Source organism: Varanus komodoensis, unplaced genomic scaffold (assembly GCF_004798865.1).
Source record: "Varanus komodoensis strain SLA01 unplaced genomic scaffold, ASM479886v1 scaffold16, whole genome shotgun sequence".
NCBI classification, from domain to species: domain Eukaryota; kingdom Metazoa; phylum Chordata; class Lepidosauria; order Squamata; family Varanidae; genus Varanus; species Varanus komodoensis.
This window is the reverse complement of record NW_025335468.1, coordinates 10073428-10101002: the sequence shown is the minus strand read 5'-3', so window position 1 is coordinate 10101002 and position 27575 is coordinate 10073428. Positions and strand designations below refer to the sequence as shown.

General features: G+C 44.0%; 1 protein-coding gene across 1 annotated transcript in view; it reads left to right on the top strand.

Moving 5' to 3' along the window:
* The window catches only part of OSBPL5 (oxysterol binding protein like 5), a 167254-nt gene that overhangs the window by 69337 nt on the left and 70342 nt on the right, over positions 1 to 27575 (top strand). The gene's annotated exons all lie outside the window — the stretch shown is intronic.

The following is a 27575-nucleotide window of genomic DNA, read 5'->3' as shown; positions in this document are numbered from 1 at the left end:
CAGACTGCCATCATCATAAAGAGCATGGCTGCAAGATTTTGTCAAGTATGTACAGTACATAATAAGTATCTTTGGGACTGAGCCTCATTTTTTCTGTGCGGGGGCACTGCAGTTCCGTATTGTTTTGTGTTGCTTTTCATTACAAAGGTGCGTGGGTGCATATGGCTGATCTGGAGTAAGCAGGGGAGTGGCTGACTGAGTTTACTCACCAGGGCTTTCAGGCTGGAGAGCAAAGTGGCAGAGAGCTGCGTTCAGTCTTCCTGATGCTGGTGTCTCTTCAAAAGGATAAACACAGCTCTTGTGTCCCAGCAAGCAAATCGTCTCTGGACAACCATAGGGCTAATTGAAATACCTCTTTAGCTAGTCAACAAGTAATTTTTCACAACTGTCATGCTCCTTTCATAAGACCAGGGTCACCAGCATAGATACTTTTCTCAGCATCTGCCAGGTTTCCTGCCCCCCTGACTTCCACCTTTCAAACATTCTGTAATATTCATTTTAATGAATAATTTTTATTTTGTTATTGGGATTCTGACCTTCTGCAAAGCAAAATGCTGCCACCCAGCACTGCCTTTGTGCTTTGGAGCTCAGAGTGTGCCTTGCATTGAGGTTCTGAGGCAAGTTGCTTTTCTTTTACTCTCACCATGCATTTTCTGGGAAATGAGTGTTTGTGATCAGGCATGCCCATCATGGCAGCCAGAACACACTCTCAACATTCATCCAAAAATTGTGTGTGGAGCGGGGCTGTTAAAAAGTAAGTTAAGGACAACAAAGGTCACTGGGCAAGGACAGAGGGAAATGAAACCTTTGCACAGCTGAGGAAATGCAAGTAGAGCTTCTGAACCAGTGCTCTGCTCCCAACCTAAAGGTGCAGTGATTATATTTTGGGATGGCCAGCCTCAAGGTGGGTGTGCAAGCAAAGGATCTTTTTCTCATAAGCAGCTTCTCTCCAAAACCTTTCTTGACAGGAAGGATCCCAAGCCCCAAACCAAGCTAAAGGCATTTCTTCCTGGGGGCAGCATGACTTGAGATTTGCCCTGGTTGTGTAGTTCAGCCATACTGCGGGGAGGGGGGGGGCACAAGGAGATCTGTTGTCCGCCTATGTCGCTGCAGAACTTAAAGCTCCACAGCAGGGTCTGAAGTATTAAAAGGATGTTCTGGTACATGCATAATCCTCACCTACATCCTGTCATCCCCCTTTCTGTTGCTTGTCGTCACATTTTAGGTAGTAAAATGACTGTATAAAATACCTTGTCCTAACTATATAAAATACCACGAACACTGGGGCTGTTGAAATACTATGAGTTACAATGATAACTTCTGCTCATCTTGTGTTCTCCAGAGGGTCATCTGGCCCCGAGTTCTTTCAGCCCTTTCACACATTTCTTATGCTAGTCTACAGATACGGCATGTAAGAATGTGCAACCCTTGCCACCAGTAATTTTTGCTTTATTTGTCAATAGGTCACTACACTGTCACTATTTTGCAGTCCAGTGAAATGTGATAGAAACCTTATTTACATTTCTCCTCCTCTCTTGGGTGAATAACTACAATACAATGGCAAGAATGGAATAAGGAACTCATCTGCCATATTTTGACCAACCAATAAAATGCTGCACTAGCATCCATTTTGGAAGTGACGGTGGATCTCAGGTTACGTCTTCTCCAGCAAAAGCTTCTGCTCCAGGCATATTGGATATCACAATGTCTCCTTGATAAAGGCTTGGTTAAGTCAGCTAACTGATGGAGGCGTGATATGGCTAATGTCTTCTCCACCCATACCTTTGTCAATGCCCAATAATATCAATAAATTTAGTATTGGAAAAATCTTTTAATATTTCCTGTTGTATATGTTTTACTTAACTATTTACCTGCTTCTTGGAATCTAATGCAAGGTTGATGCAAATAGAATTTCCATACTATACGACAGTTAAATTACTGATGCCACAACAATAGAAGGAGAAACAGGCACTCCTGATAATGCAGTAGATTGAAGAACTATTGATTCTTTCAGCCTTTGAATGCGTAGTAGACCCGTATACATGGATACGTATGGAGATATTTGATATGCCTGTGTTGAAACGTATGCATAACTATTCTATTAACAGGAGTATATTTCTTTATATATCTTTAATACTTAAGCAGATTAATGCCATATACATTTATTGTAACAAAGCTTTATGCATTGTTAACTAATCTTTAAAATACATTTTGGTTTTGGTTTTGTTAGAATTTTTTTTTGAAATTCACAGTAAAAAGTTCTGCTGTCAGGAAACAGGGGAAATGGAATGGAGCATGACCTTTTGGGGAATTCTGGCAGGTTTCATCAGGACACTTCTGGTTTAAAGATGCCACAGTTGCCCAAGCCAGAACATCATGCAGAACTGTGCTTAGACACATTTTCCATAGCCTCCTCTGGCACGTGAAAAAAGCATGCAAAGCTGAGGTTCCTCACAACTCATTTCCATCACAGGAAACCAATCAACTTTCACTAGTTTATATCATCTTACATCAAACATAGCCTGAGGTATCATTATGCATTATGCCAATATCTCTGACTCTTCTTAGGCCTGGAAAGCAAACTGGTTTTTCTCATACTTGAGTGGAAGTGTAGAGTAGTGGTTAGAGTGTTAGACTGGCCTTGGGAGATCATGGTCTACTCAGCTATAAAGCTCCCTGGGTGACTTTTGGCCAGTCTCTGACTCTAAGCCTACCTTGCAAAGCTGTTGTGAGGATAAAATGGAGAGGAAAAGAATTGCATGAGCCACACTGGGTTGTTTGCAAGCAGGAGGAAGGCAGAATATAAATGCATCCTCATCCTCATCATGTTCCTGGCTCTGTTTCTCATCCCAGGGGGCTCCATCTCTTGCTGGCTGTGATTCCTTAATTGTGCTGGGCCTTCCTGCCCTTTCAGTGCCAGATCCTTGTATAGAACCTCTTTGATTATCCTCTACCTCATCACCTTTCTTTCCTGTTGCGCTCGTGTTCTTTCTGTGTTACCATAGAGGAGAGCAGTGGAGGGTAAACGGTGGGGACAGATCTGACGTGCAAGTGCTCCAGTGAAAGGGAAATGAGTTCTGTGCATTAAAGGCGTGGGGGGGGGGGCTAATGGGGCTCTTATATAATAGACAATAACACATTAGCAAAGAACTGAAGCATTGTGTCAGGTAGGGAGCTGTGCTGAAGTTGCCGTTCAGCTTACACAGGCTTTCTCCAAGGCCTGTGATGCGGCACGTACTGCTAAGTGACAAGGTGACAGGATAATTGCAAATGAAAATGCTATTTTAACATTGTTTACCTCGGAAACCACAGCTAGCTAAATTCTGTAGGGAATGTTGCAGCTTTGGAACACGGAGCATGTGAGATAACCTAAGGAACTGCCTGCTTTAATTTGCCTCCCTTTGTTCAAGAGTTCCACCCAAGGGGGCTTTCTTGTGTCAGCCTGTGTGACTCCCGATGCCATTTCAGCAGGGCTGGCCTGAGACATTTGGTTGTCTGAAGCAAAGCAACAAGTGGTGCCCCCGCCCCTGCCCCAGCTATTGATGCCAAGGTGCCCATGGCCAGCCAAGCTATTTTGGCATCTGCCCCAGAAAAGCTCACAGGTCTCTCTCCCTGGCAGAAAAATACAGCAATAATAAATGGATAATTTGCAGCCTTGTCATGATACCAAAAACTGCTGCATGAGGCAGCCTCCTCACTTTGCCTGCTGGTAGGAATTGTCCAGCTAAAATCAGAAGACCGGTGCCATATGAGACGAAGTTCCTTCCCATGCCAAGGTCATTCCAGTGTCCAGGAGGCCGAGGCCAATTGGCCAAGGTTGGATTTTGCTTCACAGATGCAGAAAAGCACCTCGCGGTAGTGGCTTCTGCCCTTGGATCCAGCATAAGAAGAGACCCTTGCTCAGCACTCCCAATGTGGCATTAAAATGTAATGAGAATGTAAAGGGGAGTTCTCAGTGGTGGAACTCCTGACCTTCTCCTGAACATCTTCCAAGTGCCAAGTCTGGGCTTCGTTTCATAGCATAGTGAGTGCAATGTTTTAATTGGGTTTGTGTTAAAAGCCAAACCAAAAACCTGTTTATTTTGAAATACAGCAGGACCCCTGTAGCTGTGGTCTGAGTACTGCAGTTTCACTTAAATGAGGTTGGCCATCAGCCCTCTACATTTGTGGGAGTTAAGGGCACAGGGCCCCCACGAAAGTGGGAAAAATACCAATATCTCTAGGGACTCTGTCTGGGGACATGACACTCTTTGTCTCAGTACTAGCCAGCCTCACTCACATGTTCCATCTCTCAGTGGGTGTGAAGACTCTAGAGATATTGGCAGTTTTCCCCTAGAGATATTCATGGTTTTTGCTCTTTTGCAGGAGTCCTGTGCCTCTAACCCCCATGCAGACAGCATCTGCTGCTCTCTTTGGTTTCAGGAATCTGCTGGGGGACTTGGAACCTTTCCCATGCAGGTATGGGGCTCCTGCTGTAGTTTTGTGATCCTCATGCACAAGACCTGTGGGTGACATAATAGCAAGAGAGAAAAGGAGGAAAGGCTCTGGGGTTATTAGCAATGGAAAGATAATAGATGATATTGCACAGGTATACAGTGGGATTCAACAAGCAAAAGCAGAACCAGACCTTTGGATAATGTAACATGACCAAAGGGTTGCAGGATTCTTGTAGTAGTGAAATAGTGGCAATGTGATCTAGGAGCTTGTTTCATGTGGTCCTTAAAGTTCTGTGCAGCATTAAGAGGGTTCTCTTGGGCTTCCTCTCGTGTTTTAACTTGCCAAACAAGATGAGCAATCATATCTAGTTGAAGTTGACTTTCGGCAAGCTGTTCATCTGGTAGAGGTATTATGTTGTTGTCGTTTGCACGTTTGTTATTTATTACTATCTGTTTTTAATTATTATCTATGTATCTCCTTTGCAATTTAGGTAGGTTACGCCCTTAAAAAGCTGGTTGCTGCAAAAACTCAGCTAAACAGTTTTAAGGTTATCAGGGGATGCAATACTGAACTGCTAGTGAGGACAGTTTCTCCGGTTATAGTTTTTTTCAGATAATTTCTGAAGGTGATGCAAACATATCTTTAAATATATACACAGGGTGTGTACAGGAACTGGAGTTATTTTAGATTCCTAGCTGCCAGCACACACGTTCATTAACCACACATGTAGAATATTTCTCATATGAGTGAATGTCTTTATTTTTGAGAAAGACTTGCATAACTCAAGAATCCAGGAATTCTGAACAAAATTTATAGTATTTGCAGTGATATTAACCATGTAATAGTTTACTTAGATATGACTATGACTTGTGAAAACACTCCAATAGCTTAATTTAAAAAGAAGACAACAGATCCAGTGATGGAGCCCTAAGAAGCTTGGAATAGAAGGTTACTTCTACTTAAGAGCTGACAGATACTTAATTCTTGGATGGCAATTCTCTCTCACTATAAGCAGGAAACCAGAGGGCAAATAAAAGAACTGTTGGCATAATGTTGGCTTTGTTTTTTTAACATTTAGGGGCAAACTTACTGTCCTGATCAGTGGCCTGGTATACTGGCACAATGAACTCCTAGACATGTGTACACAATTAGCACACATACAATGAATAATCAACACAATATAATAATCATGCAGATTTGGAGACCAAAGAGCAAGATAAGAAAGCTTAAAGAAGGTTGCTTTTATCATATTTATATCTTGAGTTGATGGAATGTGAGGATCCATTTGTTTGAATTAGGCTCTGTTAGCTCTGCTAGAAATAAAGAAATCATGTAGAAATCATTTGAAATTAGAAATACTGAGGTGGAGTCTGCAAGAAAACAGTGCAATGGATCCTCCCTCCTAGCAGGAATGCTGCTGTTCAGGGTTCCAGCCTATCGTTCTTGTCATGCAGGGCATCCCGTCCCTCCCTGGCACATGCCCTGGCTCTGTAGTTCCTCTCCAGTAGTTCCTCTCCATGGCTAGGGGGTGTGTTTCATCCTCACATGGCTTGGCGTGAGTGGAATGTGGCCTTCTTGCATATATTGGAACACAAAAAGATCATGTTTTTGCAAACTTCATGCTTTCCCGAAGCATAGTGATACATCCCTGTTGTTTCTTGGTGGCCCATGTTTGGTGGCACTCACCACCTAAGTTCACTCTTGGAAGGAGCGACAGTGGCCTGTCTTGCCATACTCGGCCGTGTTCATCAGTGGAGAACCAAGTAGTGGGTGTCCTTTGTAAGAACAGTGAAATAGACCTCTAGTTTCAGTGAACTGGTTGGATGCTGGGGTCAGTTGATGGCTATTGGGGATGAGGCTCTAGAGATATGATTCAAATTTTGCTAAGCAGCAAATTAGTCCTCCTTTCACATGATAGATATAACCTGCACACGTTGTTTATATTTAAAATAACTTCTCTGACTGAAGGAACAATAAACCTTTCGTATACTTTACAAATGATAGACCAGCTTTCACCAATGTCAAGCGTAAAAGCTTTCATTTTCTTAAGTCAAGGTGGTGAGTTCTACATGATTTTTAAAATTCCTTTTTGCTAGATCGGTTCCCATCCTGTAAAGGCAATATCTCTTTAGGGGAAAGCCTGACTGTGGGAAGAAATATGACAGTAATTAGTTTTTCTCCTATACCAAAAAATCTTGCTGTCAGTGCCAGCAGAGTGCCTCCTTTCTCTTGGTTTCTGGCAGCCATGCTGTTGGTGCCTTTGAGATGTTTTGCAACCAAATGCTGATGAATTGCCTCGAAAACTGAACTGGGGGCATCCCATATGGCTGCATTTTCTTTTGTACAGTCACAGAGCTATCACTTCAGAGCAGCAGGTTCACATTCAGTTCTTGTGTCCCCCCACCCAAGGAAAATGTGGGAAAAGCAGCAAGCAAAAGCAGTATTTTTGGCAGACATGTCCATTTGATGGCATTAGAGCTAGTACCATGCTTGGCAATTGTCTTCACAGCTATTATATGCCCTGCCTGATGCAACTACAGCATTGACTTTTCCTCTCTAATAACTAGTCTTCATCAGCAGTGGTTAAGAACATGGGACTGGGACTCAGGCGATCTGGGTTCTAGTCCCCGCTTGGCCATGGAGTCAACTGGGTGACTTTGGGCCAGTCACAGACTCTCAGCCCAACCTACCTCACAGGGTTGTTGTTGTGGGGATAAGATGGAGGAGGAGAATGATGTAAGCTGCCTTGAGCCCTTTGAAGGAAAAAGGCAGGATATAAATTGAAAAAAAAATTATTTGCACTTTCTCTGCTTGTTTCAAATGTGGGATACTGAGGCCATGGATATGAAGCTATTCATTGACCCCTCTGGTCCAAATCGAACCCCGTGAGCCGACTCAGCTGAGGAATCATTTTCTGGTGCCGTTTTCACTTGCACCCAAAGCTGTACCAGGACTCCCATACTGTGGTCATCATTGTGCAGATGCTTCTTTTCCCCTCCTCGCTTCTGCTGTGGTGTGCAAAGGCCAAAGCATGAAACAGTTTTGCCTTCTAGACACATTTGAACTGCAGCACCCAGAATTCCCCATCAGTGGTCCTGCTGGATGGGACTTGTGGGAGTTGCAGTCCAAATGGCTCTGAAGGAAGGTTGGGGAAGGCTGATGTAGATCATTTTTCCCATTGGCAAGCTTTATAATATATTCCTGCTGTATTCTTTTATCTCAGGGCTTCCAAGGGGTGTTTTGCTATGAGTGGAGACTGATACAGTTGGGAATTACCCTGTTCATATTTATCCCGAGAATTGGAATGGTTGTGATCGAGGTTGGTTGGGATGGTTGTGCTGTAGGCCTGCAGCAGAGAGCTCAAGCTGCCTGAGATCCATCAATGTCCTCTGGCTTTGTTAATTTGGGTTATGAACCCACCTCTCTCCTTACTCCCTCTCATGCAGATATAGACAAAAGCTTTAGACATGCGGTCCCTGTTTTGGACCTTGGCAACACGCTGCTCTGTCCCCCTGAATCCCACATAATTGGCAGATATGACGGTAGCACTTGCAAATCAGGCTGTTTAAATGGAATCATAGAACAGCCTTTCCCATAGTTTTCAGGGAACCCAGTCTGGAAAATGAATTGAAAAGAAGCTTGACTTTCCTAGTAAAATGCAGCAATAGAGTCGCATGGGTGAATTCAGTGCTGGCCTGTGCAAGGAGGAAACTTCATTCAGAAGCAATCCGCCTTTGCTGTTCACAGAGACCTAAGATAGCCAGCAGCATTTGAGTCCAGTTCATCATCAACACATTAGTGGATGAGGCATTTGGATGGATTGGAGTCAGGTGGGGAGCAGCCAGATGGTCTAATCATTAGCTGTCACCTCTCACAGAAATTCTTAGAATTGAAAAGAATGACCATTTGAGACCCATAGTGAATCCCAGGATCTTTAGTTTTTTCAAATCCAGTCAAAGTAAACAAAGTCACTCCAAGTATGCATAGGAAAATAGGGGGGGAAATGTGTATTGCCCAGTATGGTTACTTCTTTCTAAAGAAATTAGAGACATGACAGTGGGATTAATCATTCAGGAGAAACCTCAAACTGCTGGAAGGATAAGTTAATACTGGCTTCCTAATTATCATGCCTAATTACCATGCCTATTCACCCCCTTTGGCTTTTTCACATTTTGCCCTTTTACAACCTGGAATGGATAATAGATTTAATTGTTACCACTCAATGTACACAGGATAGTGCAGAATATTTGTATTGTGGCACAACATTTAAGTAAACAAAAACAAACTTGTGCTTGCTGGCTCCATAAGTACACACACCAGTCAATATTTGGTGCAAACCTTTTTTGGCAGCAGTTACATCTGCAGGTCTCCTTGTCACATCTGGATTCTGCACTGTTTACTTGTTCTTCCTAACAGATCATTCCAGCTCTGATAGGTCAGATGGGGCCATTGGTAAACAGCAGCTTGCAAGTCTTGCCACATAAACTCCAGCAGATTGAGCTCTCGTCTTTGACTAGATTCTAAGATATCCACGTTCTCGTTCTTAAACCACTCTGATGTTATTTTGGCTGTGTGTTTAGGGTCATTGTCCTGCAGAAAGGTGAGCATCCACCTCTGTCCCAGGTCTCTTGGCGACTGAATAGGTTTCACTCTAGAGCACCTCCATCCATCTTGCCCTCAACACAGCAGGTTTCCTGGTTCTTACCAAGAAAATGCCGCCACTACCATGCTACCTCACTATAGAAATGCTATTCTGAGAGCAGTGTGCACTGTTTGACTTTGCACCAATGAATCTTTTCCCAGATGTTCCCTGTGTCCTGCACATGCCTTCTTGTGAACTCCAGAGGGGTTTGAGCTGGCTTTGTTTAATCAGTGGCTTTCTTCTTGCCACTCTTCCATAAAGCCCAGCTTTGAAGCTTGCCCATGTAATTGTTGTACCATGGATGTTTTTTCCCATCTAAACCATGGATCTTTTCTGTTTCTACAGAGTTATTGTTGACTTCTTAGTTACACTGTCCTTAACCAATTGCTGAATTTTGGTGGATGGCCTTTTCTAGCCAGAGTTGCAGTTGAACTGTATTCTTTCCATTTTGTCATAATGGATTTAATTTTGGTCCAAGGGATGCTCATAGTTTGCAACTTTTTTTAATTCACCCAAACCTTGTTGGTGCTTTGACACAATTTTATCCTGGGGCTGTTTTGATAGCTCCTTGTCTTCAACGGTGATAGAAGCTGTTTGTTTGGATCTGCTCTCTGGGGCCTTCTAGAAACAGGTGCTTTTAATCTGAGATCACATGTCACAGGTAGACTCTATTTATCTACTTACAGAATGTGATGTCCGGAGGCAGTGGTTACACCAGGGCTTATTTAAGCAAGGCACAGCAAGGGGAGGGGGCACTTAGACAACCACAGGTGTTGGTTTGTTTTTGTTTACTTAACCTTGGTGCCACAATATTTTTTGCACCTTCACATGGTTGACTGTCTCACATCAATTAAATGAATTTCATTTTCAAGTTGTAACACAACAAAATATGGAAAAGTCAAAGAGGGTGTGTGTGTGTGAATACTTCTGCAAGCGACTGTTAGGTTTCATCCAGACAGTTAATGCCTGTTGCCTCTCACCTGTGTTCGTGACTTAACAGCTAACGAAGGCAACTCATAGGGAAAATGCAGGTTATTAGCTCAATTGCAAAGTTTTTTAGAATGTCAAGGGATAATAAATAAATAAATATCCAAGATGGAAACAACTATATATCAGAGGTGGTAGTAAAGTAGTTAAAGACTTTTAAAAAAAAGCCATCTCTTTGAAGTTCAACAGTATCCATGGAGGCTGCAATTGTCATCACTTCCCTGGGAACGACCCCCACTGAAACCAGTGGGATTCACTTTGGAGTTGACATGTATATGTTTGCAGTGTCAGAATCTCAGCTCTGAACTGTGGGTGCCCTTGGCCACAAGCAGTTCAAAAGAAACAGTGAGAGCCAGGTAAAGCAACGAGCAAGGCGCTGCTGGCTACAAGAGCAAGAGTATGATTGTACTAATAAGCAGACTTGAATGAAGATATAGTTTGGCCTTGCATCTCCAAGTGAACCACCAAAGTGTCACTGGTTCGTGTGAACCAGCTCTCATACTGAGTAGAGCTTCTCTGTCTTGTATGACCCAAAGAATAGTCTCCAGGTTTTGTGCAGCTAAAGAAAGCAAGTTGCCATGAGACTAACGCCTCCCACATGAATTTCAATAGCATCCTTCAGGCAAGAGTTTCTATGAGTGTTGAAATCTTCTCTTCTAATGAAAGCACTTCATGTCCCAACAGGTATTTAGGGTTTCATCAGACAGATCCTGGGAAGTGAACGTGATGGTGTCTCTGTGTCCTCACTTTTTTTCTTTGCAGTGTTCTGAATAATATCCCATGAAACTTTAAGGTCTAAACAACATCACCACATGCCCACCTTGTTCGGGCTCCACTTTAGCCTAGCCTGAACACTGAGCTCCAAGAGTCCCGCAGCTGATGGCAGCCTCCAAGAATACCTCCCATGTCTTTACAGCATAGCACGAATACAGTCATACGTAGCATGATTGTACTGTCTGGGAACACTCTTGGTGAGGCTTAGAGGTCTTCATAGAACATAGTGAAGAAGGGCGTCTTTAGCTAGCTTGGCTGATAAATCCCTATGAATTGATGTAGCCCAGCAGTGCCCTCTAGAATGCCTGGCAATTTGGAAGCCTTCCAGGAAATGAGCCCTTTGTAGAAACACACATCTGGAAGTTAGTTTCTTTTTCATAGTATCCCCAATGGTTGGTACTGACCAGCTTTTTGAGATGCAAGTTTAAGTTGGGTCCTACTACTAAGTAATTTTCTGTTTTTCTGGCTGATGCCGTTGACATTGGAAATAGAGGATGTCACATATCAGGCTAAACATGTCCCTGCTAAGGGGGTGACTTTCACTGCCCTCAGATTCCCATGACTGAGTGAAACTTACTTTCACTCTGAATCTTCCAAGCAGGAGGCCAAGGATGTTTCCTTTCAGAATATTATTTCCGTGAGGAATTATATATCTACTCTAGTAGGTAATGTGCTGTTAGCTAAGTTAGGTTTGACTATATTTAATGTTAAATTCTCTGTGATGGTTGCCCTTCCTTGTTCACTTCCCTACCACCTATAAACTTCCTTCTATATGTGAACATTCAGCTTCGTTGTTTTAAAAGCAAATTTCATGAAAGTCTTCCTGTCATGCAAGACTGCCTGGTTGCTAAGCTACCAGTTGTGTTCTTCGTCATGGCCTCTGTGCATCACACATATGGGTTGCTGCGCCTGCGCAGTGCCTAGGCCAGAAGATTAGAAAGCTAATGGTTTTTGGCGGGAAAATTCTGCTCCCCTCCTGCTTCGTGGTACAAATAGAGCGGAGTGTCCGCCATTTTACTCAGTCTTTGCGACCACTGTTTGCTGTGCCTCGTGCCTGTTCGTCTCTCGCTATAGATCTGTGCCTCTTCGTTGTTTTTTCTCAAAAACCTTAAACTCCTCTTGCTCCAAGTTTATTCTTCTTCCCGATTCTGTCCGTTTCTTCTTAAATTCTCTTCTCTCTATATATAAAAAACAAAAAAAAAAACAAAAATATTACCTTACCCTCTATATTGTCCTCTTTTCTTCATTTTTCCGTGATGGCGCAGCGGGCGGCATTCCGCAAATGTATTGAATGTGGATCTAAAATGTCGCTGGCCGATCCACGTGATCTATGCCTCCTCTGCCTTGGCAAGGGGCATAGGACTGACAAATGCGGTCATTGCTTGGCATTTACCAAGCAGGTGCAGAAAAACAGGGAGAATCGTCTCAGGAAGCTCCTACGGGATCAGGCATTAATGCAGTCTGACCAACTGCTCCTACGGCCTGGTTCCTCTTCGTCCGCGCCTCCTCAGCGCTCTTCCTCCACTGTGAGCGCTCCGGCGAAGCATCCTTCCTCGACCTCTGCTGATCCTCTGCAGCATCCTTCGGACGAAGGCGCCGCTTCTATGGAGGCTCAGTCGCTGCCTTCTCCCCCGGCTAAGAAACGGGAGAAGCGCAAGCATACTGGTCTGGATAAACCTTCCACCCATAAGAAGTTGAGGAAGGAGAAGCTGGATAAGCCCGCTCACAAGAGCAAGAAACCTGATCGCCCAAAACACCAGGGCTCAGGTTCATTGGGCTTTTCGGTACCAACGGCCACCACGGTACCGACCCCCTTGGGACCGGCCCTGCAACTCGTTATGCAGGTGACTCCACTGGGATCCCCCAGGCCAACCACTCGGCCTGAGAGTGTGCCTCCCCAGCAACAGGAGCCGCCGCTTCGGGAGTCCATCTCTGATGGCAAGATCAGAGACTCCCCACCGAGGGACCGCTCGCCAACACCTATGCCACCGACTGAACCTCATGTGGCCTCACCATTACCTCCCAGACGTCGCAGCCTTTCATCCGAACATCGAGATGAGAGTTGGTTGATCCTGGGATATGGTGCTCCCCCCCAGCCAGGCTCCTCCACAGATCGGTTTTATGATGTCGTTTGGGGAGAGCAGTCCACATCCATAGCTCTGCTGCTTATAACTACACTCCGCCAGGCTATGGTCCAGCCCTGGGACCAACCAGCCCAACCACAAGCTACCTCCTGCAGATATGAGGCCATGTATAGAGTTCGTGAAGATGACATTCCCTTCGTGCTCCGTCACCTGAAACTGAACTCTCTTGTGGTTGAATCCTCCCAGGGCAGGGAGTCCAGGGGACAAGGAAGGGAGGAAAATCGATATGCTTGCGCACCAAGTCTATGCGGCCTCTGGACTCGGCATGTGCATATCGAACTACGAAGCGACACTGGCATGTTACCAGTACTTTATCATGCAGAAGCTGGAGAATGTCGCTTCCTCCCTTCCAGACCACCAAGCGGACCTTGCCAGGGTTTTCATTAAGGAGGCGATGCAGGTGGCGGTGCAACAGTTGTCTACCGCTCGTCGTCATGTAGACACCGATTCAAGGGCCGTCAATGCCATCTCATTACACCAACATGCGTGGCTGCGCAATTGTAATTTTCCCGATGAGATGAAGCACAGAATCGAGGAAATGTCATTTGACGGTACTGGTCTGTTCCACTAGAAGACCGACTGCAAATTAAAGGCAATTCACGAATCACGCCTAACTGCACGCCGCATGCAGCTTCCGCAAAAACATAAGTGGCAGTGGCCTCAGTCTTCCTACCTACTATCCGCGCCGGCAAAACTACCCTTGCCAGCAATATCAACAACAGCAGTGTCGGAGACAGCAAACACAACAGTGTTTTTCCCAAGGCCGTCGGCGATTTGATACCGATAAACGCCCATGTTGACGGCTTGGGTGAACCATCCTCTCTTTCCCAACACCACCTTCCCTTCTCCCTTTTGGGGACCAGCTCCAGGGCCGACTCCCCATTTGGGAGTCCATTACATCTGATAGGTGGGTGTTATCTATCATCCAGTTCGGATATAGGATAGAATTTGATGTTATCCCTCCTTCGAGCCCGATCCGCTTCACAAATTCTTCATCGGTGCTACACGATGAGGTCTCCCAGCTACTTCTCAAGGGAGCGATTCGGCAGTTGTCCTGCTCGGAAGGATTGCATGGATTCTATTCCAGATATTTTATGGTCCTGAAAAGGGACGGTGGTCTTCGTCTGATCCTGGACTTACGAACTCTTAATAAGTACATCAAACCAAGGAAGTTCCGGATGATCACTTTGCAAAATATCCTTCCGTTATTGAAAAGAGAGGATTGGTTCGCCTCACTGGATTTAAAGGATGCTTATTTTCATATTTCCATCCATCCTTCACACAGACGCTTTCTACGTTTTACTGTCGGATCCAACCTGTTTGAGTTTAACGTCCTACCTTTTGGCTTGGCCACAGCCCCTCGAGTCTTTATGAAGTGTATGGCGCCGGTATGCGCACACTTGAGGACACGGGGAATACAGATATACCCATACTTAGACGACTGGCTAATTGTCTCGCAATCCGAGCAAGCTCTCCTGTCTGATATACAAATGACCTGCGCTCTACTCGATACTCCCGGTCTCTGCATTAACTGCGACAAATCATCCCTTATTCCCACACAGGTCATCGATTTCATTGGGGCACGACTCGACTTGATGCAGGAAAAAGCCTTCCTCCCACTGGAACGTCAGACTGCCTTATGCAGCCGTATTCATTGGATTCAGCTACACGGAACGGTCCCAGCCTTATCCGTTCAGAGACTACTGGGGCATATGGCTGCTGCAATTGCCATTGTCCCGTATGCCAGACTACGTATGCGACCCATACAACTGTTTTTCTACACTGCTTTTCAACCGCAACAAGATCCTGCCACCAAGCTGATTCAGATTCCGTCTGCAATCCTTCACACTTTAACGTGGTGGACCATCACAGACAACCTGTCAATCAGCGCCCCGTTTCGACCACCTCGGCCAATGACAACTCTGTACAACGACGCATCTCTCCTTGGATGGGGTGTGGCATGTTCGGGACTTCGGGTCCAAGGTACTTGGAACCAACGATAGGCGAGGAAACATATCAACTTCCTGGAACTTCTGGTGATTTTCAACGCCCTCAAGGCTTTCGAGACTGTATTATGCCGTCAAGTTGTCCAAATTGCATCAGACAACATAGTGGCAGTTTTCTACATCAACAAGCAGGGGGGCACAAAATCCCTAGCCTTAGCACGCCTATCAATGGACATTTGGGACTGGTGCATACAGAGGAACATCGTGCTTATGGCAGTTCACCTGTCTGGAACCAACAACGTCGAAGCAGATACATTAAGCAGACAGATGTCAACAACCCACGAATGGGAGTTGGACAAACAAATTTGCGAGAAACTCTTCCGCTTGTGAGGTTATCCGGACGTGGACCTGTTTGCCACGCGAGAGAACAGCCTGTGTACCCTATACTGTTCCAGAGCGGGTGTCAGGCCGGGATCAATGGGGGACGCTCTTATGGTCCCTTGGAGCAACATGACTTTTTATGCGTTTCCTCCGATCCCACTCCTGACAAGAGTGGTTGCGAAAATAGCCCTGGACAATGCCACGGGGATACTAGTGACTGCATGGTGGCTGAGACAACCATGGTTTGCCACTCTTTTGCTGCTGTCCAGAGGAACGTTCGTTCATCTACCAACTCTTCCGCATGTGTTAACACAACAAGGAGGAGCAATCCGTCATCCGGATATACTCTCTCTGAAGTTGACGGCATGGCGGATCACCTGATTCACGCCACTGAGTCGGTACCGGGGACACCTCACCCTACGGGTGACCTTACTCAACAGACGGTATATGCGGCCCCAACTTCGGATTCGACAGCAACTGCCACGGTGCCGATGCCTACGAACAGAGAAATTCAGGCAATTCTCGGATCTGCATTGAGACCGTCCACTCGTCGTTCCTATACGGCTAAATGGAGAAGATTCTCCTCTTTTGCAGAGTGCCATTCTTTTTCCCCTGGAATGGCTTCAGTCACCAATATTTTACAAGTTCTCTTGCATTTGCATCATGAGGGACTTAAACCATCATCCATCAAAGTTTATGCAGCCGCTATATCCCATTATCTTGGCACTATCCACAGATTATCAGTCTTCTCTCAACCGCTGGTTCGGCATTTCATTAAGGGACTACAAAATTTACATCCGTCTATTCACCCTGCCATGCCAACGTGGAGTCTTTCTGTAGTGCTCCAACCGCTTACCAAACCACCGTTCGAGCCTTTAGCAACTGTGGACTTATGCCTGGTGTCATGGCAAACTGCCTTTCTCATAGCAGTTACATCAGCACGGAGAGCTAGCGAAATTTGTGCTCTCCGCATAGACCCACCATTTCTGAACTTCCATAAGGAAAAAGTCGTCCTTCGGATGGATTTCTCCTTTTTGCCCAAGGTGGCCACACCGTTCCACCTGAATCAGGACATTGTTCTGCCGGCATTCTTTCCATCGCCGTCGACCCCGCTAGAACGTGCTCTACACACGCTTGATGTTCGCCGTTGCTTGGCCTTTTACAGATCCCGCACTGAATCTTTTCGTACTACTAATAGATATTTTGTTAAATACTCCAAGTGTGAAAAGGGATCACCAATATCATCTCAGAGACTCTCTAATTGGATCGTCCAGATTATTGTCCTGGTTTATCAGCTATCGAAAATAGACTTACCTGTCTTTCCAAGTGGCCACTCTACACAAGCAGTAGCGACCTCGTCCGCTTTTGCCGCAGGGGTTTCGCTGCAAAACATCTGCAGAGCTGTGATCTGGGCTGGTCCATGTACTTTCGCCAAGCACTATCGGCTTGATGTACGTGCCAGACAAGACTGCTCTTTTGGTAGAGCTGTTCTCTCATCCGTTCTTCACTGACGACACCTCCCTCCTCTGACTGTGGTAAGCTTGTGAATCACCCATATGTGTGATGCACAGAGGCCATGACGAAGAAAAGCAGGTTGCTTACCTGTAACTGATGTTCTTCGAGTGGCCATCTGTGCATTCACACAACCCACCCGCTGGCCCCACTCGGTGTCGGTGAGTGGATATTGTTTTTCTCGGTACCGTACTATAATTTGCATTGGTACCGTTTGGGTTATGTCGCTGGGTGGTTATTGTTTTCGGTACCGAAATATAATTTCCATCAGTACCGTTGGGTTATATCGCTGACTAGATATTGTTCCGGTACCGTACTATAATTCACATTGGTACCGTTGGGATATAATTGTGTTTTCTCATTACTTTTATTCTTAACCTCTAGAGGGCGAACGTGTGGTCTTCAAGACTGAGTAAAATGGCGGACACTCCGCTTTATTTATACCACGAAGGGGGAGGGGAGCGGAGTTTTCCCGCCAAAAACCGTTAGCTTTCTAATCTTCCGGCCTAGGCACTGCGCAGGCGCAGCACCCATATGTGTGATGCACAGATGGCCACTCGAAGAACATCAGTTACAGGTAAGCAACCTGCTTTTCTTAGGACATGTTGCTAGGTTTTGTTAGGTTCTTGGTGTTCTGGGCTTTGGAAAAGTAAATTTAGAGTGCCTTCCCTTTTATTTTTTCTTCAGGTTGGACCACAGAGAAAGAGTCTTGGCAATGCAACTTAGGAACTCCCCAAACACCTGGTGGACCACCATGTATGGAGATGAATCTTACTGGTGGTTGGCGACAGAAATTCTTTGGGTGTTGGGGAAGGAAGGGGACAGCCAGGAGGGAAAGTTACCCCTTTTCCCAGATTGAAATCAGCTACAAAGCTTTTAATGCTTCCCTGACAAAACTGCAAATATTGGAGATCAACAGTATGTCAGTTCCAGAGCAGTCCATCTCTTAGCATTTCAAGTGTCAGGTAGTTATAAAACATTCCTGATGCAACATAGGGAGGGTTTGCAATAGTTATATCTGATTACGTAATGGGTAATTGTTCACTCAGAGTCTGATCTGGTGGAAAAACTAATGATCATGGAGCACAAGTAGAAGCTGGAGTGCATAGCAATGGATCCTGAAACCTTTTAATTGATTGCTTCAATACATGCAAAAGCCAAATGCCAAGTGTATAACTTTTCTGAAAGAATACAAGGCTCTTTTCTTTGGTCACACAGGCTCCTGATACTACATATAGCAAAGTCTTTCCCAGTCTGGCACTCTCCTGATAGTTTTGACATCAGCTTCCATTAGTCCTTTCCTGCCTGATCAATGGTCATGCATGTTGGGAGCTGTAGTCCAAAACATTTGGGGGGCACCAGATTAGGGAAAGCTGTTCTATCCTATCTTCCAGTACTCCTATTTTGGACTTGTTGATTGGGTTTGGTGCATACTCATTGCTGATTGCTTGGTTTTTCTAATACTGGCTCTCGTAAAAGCTTGGAGCTCATGCAAGTATCCCTGAAGTTGTGGGAGCCAAGTAGCTTCTCCTTTCCTCTACATAGTGAAGAGGGTGAACTTCTGTATTATTTGTACTGTACTGTGCATGAAGGTGAAAGACAAGTAATGCTTTATGGTTTGTATTAGTTACCCTCTTGATATCAGTAGGCAGGCTTTTAAAGGCTTGCAAAAATAATGTTGACAGAGCCTAATGGATTCTAGCCGTGAATGACACTACTATTTAATTTAATGAGAGTATTTGTTTAATGTTGGTATCAAGGGTTTCTGGACTTGCCAGACTGCATTTTTCTGAAAGACCAAGATCAAGTATACTGTGTGGATTGCAAGGGTAAGGCTAAGTGATACATTTTCACTTTAAAACCTTCTGATCATTCTTTCTCCAGTTAGAAAGGCTGCCTTCTGGAACCTCAGCCATCCTTTTTTTTCCTTTTCAAATGCCGCATTTTAAGGACCATTCTTCTTCCTCTCTTATGCTTACTTCCATGGCTTTTGTACTTCTCCACAAGCATTTCTCAATCCCAGCTGTGTGCAGACACTGCAGTTCTATTTTTGCTGTTGATTTTAACTGATCCTAATTAGAAATCCTATATAATGTTTACAGTCTTTCTGGCAGTGTAGTCAGATATAAAAGATCAGTGGAAGTGAACATTTCTGCTGTCTATTTTAGGGAGGAAGTTAATTTTAGCTTTGTTGTTATAACCCTAAATTCCATCCTGACTAGTAAGCAGAATCTGACTAGCAAGCAGAAAGCCAGTGCGGCGTGGTGGCTGGAGTGTTGGCCTGGGGACCTGGAAGCCCCGCGTCCTACCCCCCCCCCCCCCCCCAGCCATGGAGCTCACTGGGTGACTTTGGGCCAGCCACAGACTCTCCACCTAGCCTACCTAGTAGGGTTATGGATGTGAGGGTAAAATGGAGCTATGTAAGCTGCCTCTGGTTCCTCACAGGAGAGAAAAAGGTGGGGTATAAATGCAACGTGATAGAAGTATATAATTATATTTGTAATTGCTTTGTTGTGTTCCTCACCACCGTATGCACATGTGATAACCTGGCTCTCACAGATACCTTGGCTACAGGTACAAAGTCTAGGGCACTGGCACAAGCACTGGAACTTGCTTGTGAAACAAATCAACCCACTTTCCTCAGTCCCGGAGTGCTTTCAGTTGCTTGGGAATGACCAGTGAAGGATTCCACTGGGCTCCTTCTGGGTTGCTGGGCTTCTGGGGAGCCCCCTGCTCTCCTTACAGGAGCACAGATAGCCAAAATGTTTTGCTTGGCAGGTTGGGTCCAAGCGGGTTGTTAAATTAACATGACCCATAATGTGGCACACCCCTTTGTGAGCCCAACCCTTTCACCCGCAATGCACACAGCCTGGGTTTTGGTGAACGCAGGGTAAAAGAGTCTTTAGGGATTTAGGTACAAGCATCGAATGTGTGAAAGGTTGGTCAGATTCAGAGCGCAAAGCAGTAAGTGGTTTAAAATGGTAAATGAGAAATTAAATTGAGCATAAGTCAATCTATCACAGCCATGCACAAACTGCCTCCTTTGTGGATCTTCATGAAGTTTTCCCAGTGCTGGTATCAGGTCTCCCCAACCCCCACTTTTGGGAAAACCTAAAACTGGGTGCCTCTACCTGAGAAAACTTTTAATACCATTTTTTTCTAGTGTCTGCATCAAGTTGTCCTATTTTCTGGGAGGGATGTTCTTAGGCCCTGTACTAAGAAAAGAAGACCCCCAATTTCCTTTCCTAGGGAAGTGTATCTCCTTTGGTCCCTTCCCTTTGCTTGGGTGAAGAATCCAGAAGAATCGCTTGTTTTTTTGTCAGCTCATGCCCAGCTCTGAGAGAAAGAGTCTAGAAGATTCATTTTTAGGCACTTGGGCAGCCTACTGTTCAATAGGTTTGTTAAGAAGAGGCACTTTGCCTTAAAGGGACCTCAGCCAGGCCTCTGCATTGCAATGCCAGCATCTAGATGACCTGGCCTTCAATTTAGCAGCAATCTACAGCATTACAATCTAATGCTGGGTACAATAGATGGCAAAAGAAGAAGGGGACGGCAGAGGATGAGGTGGCTAGATGGAGTCACTGAAGCAGTCGGAGTGAGCTTAAGTGGACTCCGGGGGATGGTGGAGGACAGGAAGGCCTGGAGGAATGTTGTCCATGGGGTCGTGATGGGTCGGACACGACTTCGCGACTAATAACAACACAGCTGAAGGCAAAAGGGCAATTTCCTTCCCTTGGTGAACGTCGCTAAGATGGCATCAGTGTCATCTGGCTGAGTGGACCGGTAATCCAACCATAGCAACTCCCCCCTCAAAAAAAAAAAAAAAAAAAAAAAAGCTTCAGTTGTTTATGTACACCTGTATGAACATGCTGTGTATTTACTCTCTAATCCTTGTTACCTTGGAAAAAATATAATGTGATTAGAGATCTCCATTCCATTTGAATCCTGTGAGTTCGACAACTTAACACAGGCTGAATATTGGCGTGAACATGCAGAAGATGAACTTTAACTGAAAATCTTCATTTCAAAAACAATGAGAGTTAATTAATAACAGTGATGTTGCATATATTCAAAGGTACTTTTATCCAATAACAAAAATTTGTTTCAGTGGGCAGATTCCACACTACTTAAATTCCAAAAATGGCAAAGGTTTGAGGATATATTTTTACAAAAAAAAAATCTTTGAAAAGCATGTTAGATCTTTAATACATGAGATCATGCCTCTCTTACTGGTAGGACTCTTATTTCATACTTTAATTATTTATTTTAAAATTAGGTTATCCCAAGAATCACTGATTCTTTTTCTCTGAGATCTTCCTCTGGTTTCAGGTAATTAAATTGAAATGAGATTGTATAGCAAGTTCAAACTTTCCTAGTGTAATTGCGAACATTTTAAGACATGTTTACATCACCTGCTAGCATTGAAATTTTTGTCTACATCTGAGAAAAGAATAGATCCCAGAAGGATTAAGAAGATGCTCGTGTTCTGTTGGTTTTAGCAGTATGCTTTTCTCATCACCTTCAGATCAGTGATAAGACTTCAGGAGCACTGGGTTTGTGTGTGGCAATATAGCAACTGTATTAAGATGAAAATCTGAAGATTTCAAAGAATTCCAGAAAGGGGTGGACCAGTTCTCAGAACTTTTCTACATGAAGCATCCATCTTTCCCTACTTCTATTTGTTTACAGGTTCTTTAGATGACCTTGTGACCTTCCAGGTTCATTTTTGTGTCTCTCAGTGAGGGTTCTTTAGAGCAATGAAAATTTGGCATTTTATTGTGAGAGTGAAAGAATGAAAGAAATAGAAAGATTTTCTCTTGTGTTTTTGTGTTATTCCACTCTTCCACAGTACCACCTAGAGGTTATATAGAGGAAAAGCAAGAAAGGAAAGCCATCTCATGTATTGTTAGAATCTCAGCTCAGCAACAAAACTGAAAGTTTATACAACTTATTAACAGTAGATTAAGAACCTTGCCTTCAAAAGCTCTCAATCCCAGATGTTAGTAGACAGAAGGTGAAGCAGGTAGCAGAGCTGTCTACCAAACGATTATCACAAGAAGTTGCAGTTAATCTCAACCTAAAGCAAAATTTTCCAAGTTACACAACATTTCACTGGAGGAAGAAAAGAATTCACAAAATACCCAAGGCTCATTGCCACATTGTTTCATAATGGAAACTGCAGATTAATGGAAGCAACCTATTTTATTTATATATCTGTTACATTTTAATCCTGCTCCTCATCCCAGGAATTTAGAACGTGGTATTACTGTAAGAAGCACTCTTGTGAGGTTGGGGTGGCAGGGACAGATTGACTGGGTCAGCATCACCCAGTGAACTTCATTGCTCAGTGGGGATTTTAACCCAGGCTTTTCTAGGCTTGCTTTCTATTTAATACACCCAGGTTGGTTTTTCTGCCATGCGTTCTTTGAAAAAGGATTGCATGTAAATTTTTTCAATCTCAAGATTGACCTCTAAGGATTGGAGCTTGATCTGCCCAGCAAGATTTCTTCTTTCAGCAGGTGCCTGTTCTGTGTCACTGCTGCCCAAGCAAGATGCCTGGTGCTGGAGTCTTACCTTGAGGCAGGGCATAGCCCTGCAACTTCTTGCAGAAGTTTTGCTGAGGCCCAGTGTGTGGATATCTGGATTATGAAAACCTGAATCCTATGTCCACCCAAGTCAATGACACAATTAGGCATTAGACCTGTGGAAATACGGATAGTGATGCAGAGAATAAAGTTATGTTAAACACTGGCAAGGGCCATCTGTTGGTGCGAGCTGTTTTGCTGTGCTCCTTACTTCAAAGACTGGTGTGTATAAGTCCCCCCTTTCTCAGTTCTATGCTCCTTGAAAGGTCCCCTTCAGGAAGGCAGGTCGTGTTTATTGCTTCTAGTAGTCAAGAAAGTTGTGGGCTGTCAGGGGATTGCTGTCTCTTCATAATGAGGCCACTTGTAATCACTGTGCACATTGAATGCCAGGGAATAGTTAGCATGTTCAATAAGGCCAGAGTTTATGCCTCTCGCTAGCAACATGCAACTAATTAATACTTGCTAAATAATTCCATCCTGAGAGAAGGGCAAGAATTCACTGATAAATATTGGGTGTCATTGCTGCACAGCACAGTAATTACGAAATGCTGTTAGTCCCATTCATGACACTTGCAAGGTCAAAATCCTTCCATTTTTAAAAAATATTGTTCAAATGGAAAGCTATAATTGTTTATGAAATCCTGTATTTTTGTTCAATGCACACTCAAGCACTCTTGCTCAGCTGTTAAATTATCCAGCAAGAGGAAAGAGAGTGAAATAAATATATTTGCATTAGGACAATGGTTTACATTTTTTTGGAAAGGGCACCACTATCTCCTTTGTCTCTTTGTGGAGATATAAATGTCCACTAGCACCACACCAGTCCCATTCAGCAATATCTACGTTAGTTTCTCTTTTTGTATTCCTTTTGTCAGGAGTTCGGAGTAAGTGCACAATGAACACTGGAAGGAGGAGAGCAAGGGGAGTCTGTTATCTCCACCCTCCCTATAGTTCCCCCATTGCCCTCCCCACACAGAGGAAGAGGGTGGCCCTGGGGGCGGGGCAGTACTAGCATGCTTATCACTGCTCTCCAGCATCATGCTGATCGCACGACACATGATTAGAATGCCCGAATTAAACTCATTTCAAATGGATTTGTAGCCAAATACAATCTGCCTTCCACGAAACAGCCTCGTATGCCTCATGTAGCATCACGAGCCTGGCTTGGGGAACCTAAATTAAGAACCAATTCTTGCTTTAGAGAACTCTGTGGTTGCTGCTTCCTACACAGCTTCACCTCCAGTCACTCCAGAGCAGAAGAGGGCCTGTGGGAGGACAAGGCAGTGCAGCACTTGGCTCAGGGATGCTGACCCGTGACCCATCCTTTCTGACATCTTCTTCCCCTTTGATCCTACCCGTTACCACACAAGCGCAGGGCAGGATGAGGCTGCACATGGCAAACAGCAGCTGCACAACTGCCATAATGTCTGAAATCACATGCCAAGGTAGGGCTCCATCATGGTAGGGTAATCTGTTACTTTTAAAAGGGAAAGTTAGCTTAGCTCAGCAGTGTCAGTTTGCAGATCCTGTAATAAAACTGCAGTAGGTCTGTCACATCTGGAACATTTTGGATCTAATGTCTTTTTTTACTAGTTCAGCAGATATGGCCTGATTTATCTGCTACTTCCTGTCCTGGACTCTATAAGCATTTATTATTCCATATAAAAGCACAAAAGGTTATTTCTCTTTTGTCTTTGCAACTGCAAAATGTTGAGGACATACATTACTAGATCCTCACCTTAAAAGTTTATTAAGGATTTGTTTCCTAGATGCAGGCTGTTTTCCTAAACACCCTCTTTTGTATTGTTGTTCAATTGCAATTCAATGACCGATTCTTTTGTTCTGTAGCTTTTGAAGACCATTCTACGTTTTTAAGAGACAAATCCACAGTTCAAGTCTTATTTAGCAATGCCTCTACAACTGTCAAAAGTTGCACTCATTTGAAGAACATGATTATTTATCTCATTATTTTCTCACTTTGACTATTCCAGAAATTACACTCTAACTGTATCAGGAATGTGTGTGTTATCTGCTGTATTGTGCTTATGATACTATTTGTTATCAGTAGGAAAATACAGCTTTAATATTTCATGCTTCATAATACACTGGAACCAAAATAAAAGCATACTTACCCTTAATCTGCAACCCTTTAAATTAAATATTGCCATATAACCAACTCTCCTTAGTTAATCAACTAAATCTTCATATAACTAGTTTTTGGATAAGACCTGAGCTAGTCCAATGGTTGTTGCAGCCCATCCCAGCTAGCTCATGAAGGCATCTGCAATGGATTTGCCCTGCTCTTACCCACTGGCAAAAGCAGAGGAAACTGGGGTGCTGTTGTATGGGGACACACACAGGGTGCTTCTAAATACTACCATTCTTAAAGAACAGAAGTGTTTGCCACTCCTCAGGAAGAGGCATCCCTACATGAGGAACACTCAAGACAGAAAGTTGTTGAACATCTGAAACTGCCCATGAGAAGATGCTGTCATTTCTTGCAACGGTACTCAGAAGTCAGCGACAATACATTAATAGATCTCCCCTCCAGATGAGTACCTGACACAAATAGGACTCCGATGGGCCCCATTCTAATCTTGCAGTGGCAAATCTTTGATATTATAGAGATTGATTCTTGTAATTTTCTCCTGCAGCATCTCCATTGCTTTCAGCTTCCTTTTATTGGGCTGTTTTGTTTAGGGGTTCTCAGGATCCACTCTGAAGCATTCTCCCTGCTTTTTGTTGGCCTAATTTAAAAGAGTAAACTTACTTCATGTGAAGACTGACCTTTTTAGTTACTGTTTACCGATCTGTTGTGAACAGAACATTCCATTGATGCACTTTAAAATGGTGCTAAATCAGCCGGTCCATTGGAGTACAAGTGGACCTTGATCCATCCTGCTTACAGTGCAGAATAATTAGTGGTTGTTGACTGTTGCTTAAAATGTTTCTCAGAGGCATAAGTTTGCTTTTGCTGGGCTGTGGAAGCAGCAGCCAGGAGCCACTTTCCTGATGGCAATTTAGTGGTTCTATCCGCATATACGGCAGGCGTCACTCTTCTTCTATAGCTTGTTCTGTGCTGTGGCTTTTGCTTCATGCACCACAGAAGTGCTATTGCTTTTGCATTGCTCACTGGGTCCATTCCTCTACTCTCCAGATTTCCAAGCTGCTCTTCACTGAGTTTGCTGGTGATTTCGGAAGCGTACCCATGGTGATTAATATATGTTCCCCCAATCTCAGTGTGGCCAGAGGAGGGTGGAGTACAAATGGCCCCCAAATCCCCTACCCCTGCTCATCCTTAATGAAGCAAAGAAACTGATATGAAGTAAATCTGACTATAGGTGGCTGTAAAACACTGAAGGTAAGCCTACTACTAGACCAAATGAGACAGTTACCTGAGGTGGAGACAGCAGGAACAGGAAGCAATGATTAGATGCTGGAAGATATAACTATGTGTTTCTAAGGAGCATTTGGGCTGCCCCTCAGAGCAGCCACTAATGGATCACCAAATAAGGGTTAATAGTAATAATAATAAATGGATATAAATAATATATAAATATAAATAATAAAGGATTAAAAGAACAGTAATTTGCATAAAATATGCACATGTTGATTTATATTCTGTACGTAAATTTAGAAATAATTTGTGTAGAAATGCAGGATATCTCATCACATCTCTTCTGCTCAGGTGACCTGCTTACCTGCTCAGTCTGTTGCGCAGGTGCTTACCTTTGATGGGCCACTGGCCATGGATTGGGCAGTCCTTCAGAAAGAGGACATCTTCAAAGGGAACACTGCTCCCCGATAGCTCTTCAGATAAAGGGCTGTCATCTCTAAAGCAGGACACGGGGCACTCTACCCACGCTATAACTTCTAAGCTGGCCTGCTGTTTTCAAATGTGATGGACAATGCTGCCCTGTCACCATGCGGAAGAGAGTTTTAACTGGGGATGAAAACGTGTTGGCTTCCATACATGGAATCCGTGGGGTGGGGAGCAGGATGCCACTTTGTCTTTTGACTCAGACGATACCTTGGGTTATCCTTGCTAAACACTGTAGTAAAAGTGGTGCTCCACCTGGTATTGTTTTGGCAGTGCAAAAATAGAGCCAGTAGTTCTTTCAGGCCTCTTTTTGTTATTTGGGCACATCCTAGTTGGATAGAGAAGGTGTCCAGGCATAACTACTCCCAAAGGGGGCTTTTTAAAGATTTGAGTCATGCTGTGGGAAACTGCAGCAGCTTCAGCTGACACTCAACTTGATGTGCGTCCATGAGGAGTGATGGGGATTAATAAGACGGAAGTCTGTCTGTTTGTTTTGGTGATACACTTGGGTCATTTCTTTCCAGTCCATTTATGATAATGTTATTTGTGAATTATGTTGTGTGATATTTGTTTTTAAACAACTTCCTTCCCCAATATATATCTCCCTACCTACTGTTGAAATATGGAGTGTCATTTCAGCAGCTGTGCTGTGTTCTTCTCATACTAGTTTCAGTTGTGTTGTGGTTTCCTTCGCTAGTCACAATACCTGAAGTCTTTGTTAGAGGCAGACAGAAATTAGAACTCTGATTTTTGCATTCAGCTCCCAGTATTCCTGACCATTGGCCATGGGGGCAGGAAAAGCTCTTGGAGATCTAACTTTTGCATAACCAAACATCGCCAAAGCTACTTAGTTGATTGCATCATAAACACTCTGGCTGTGTTGTTATCTGCTGCATTCTATGGATAACAACAATACTGCAGCAATGGATTATTGAAGCGGGGGAGTGTCACTCGGGCACCTAACTCCGAGTTTATTGTGACACTGGTTTCTGGATGAATATGGTACAGGGCAGTGATCCTGGAAAGACAGAAAATCCCAGTTTGATTTACATACACCATGGATATAAGTTGTGTGATTAGAGTTACCAGCTTTTCAGCAAGTCAGTATTAGCTGTGCCCTCCTCCGTAGCTTGAGCTGCTGCAGATGCCAGCTGATTTTCTGTCAAACCACCAGTTATTTGACCTTCATTCGGACAATAACATTTTTCAATTTATGGAGTCTTCGAGAAAATTAGTGAACTCCTTTTAAGCATTTGGCATGAAAGTAAACAAACATACCGTAAAAGTTCCAAAATCGTCAGGTCAGAGAAATTGATTGGAATCAAGCTCTTCATCAAAATTTGTTTG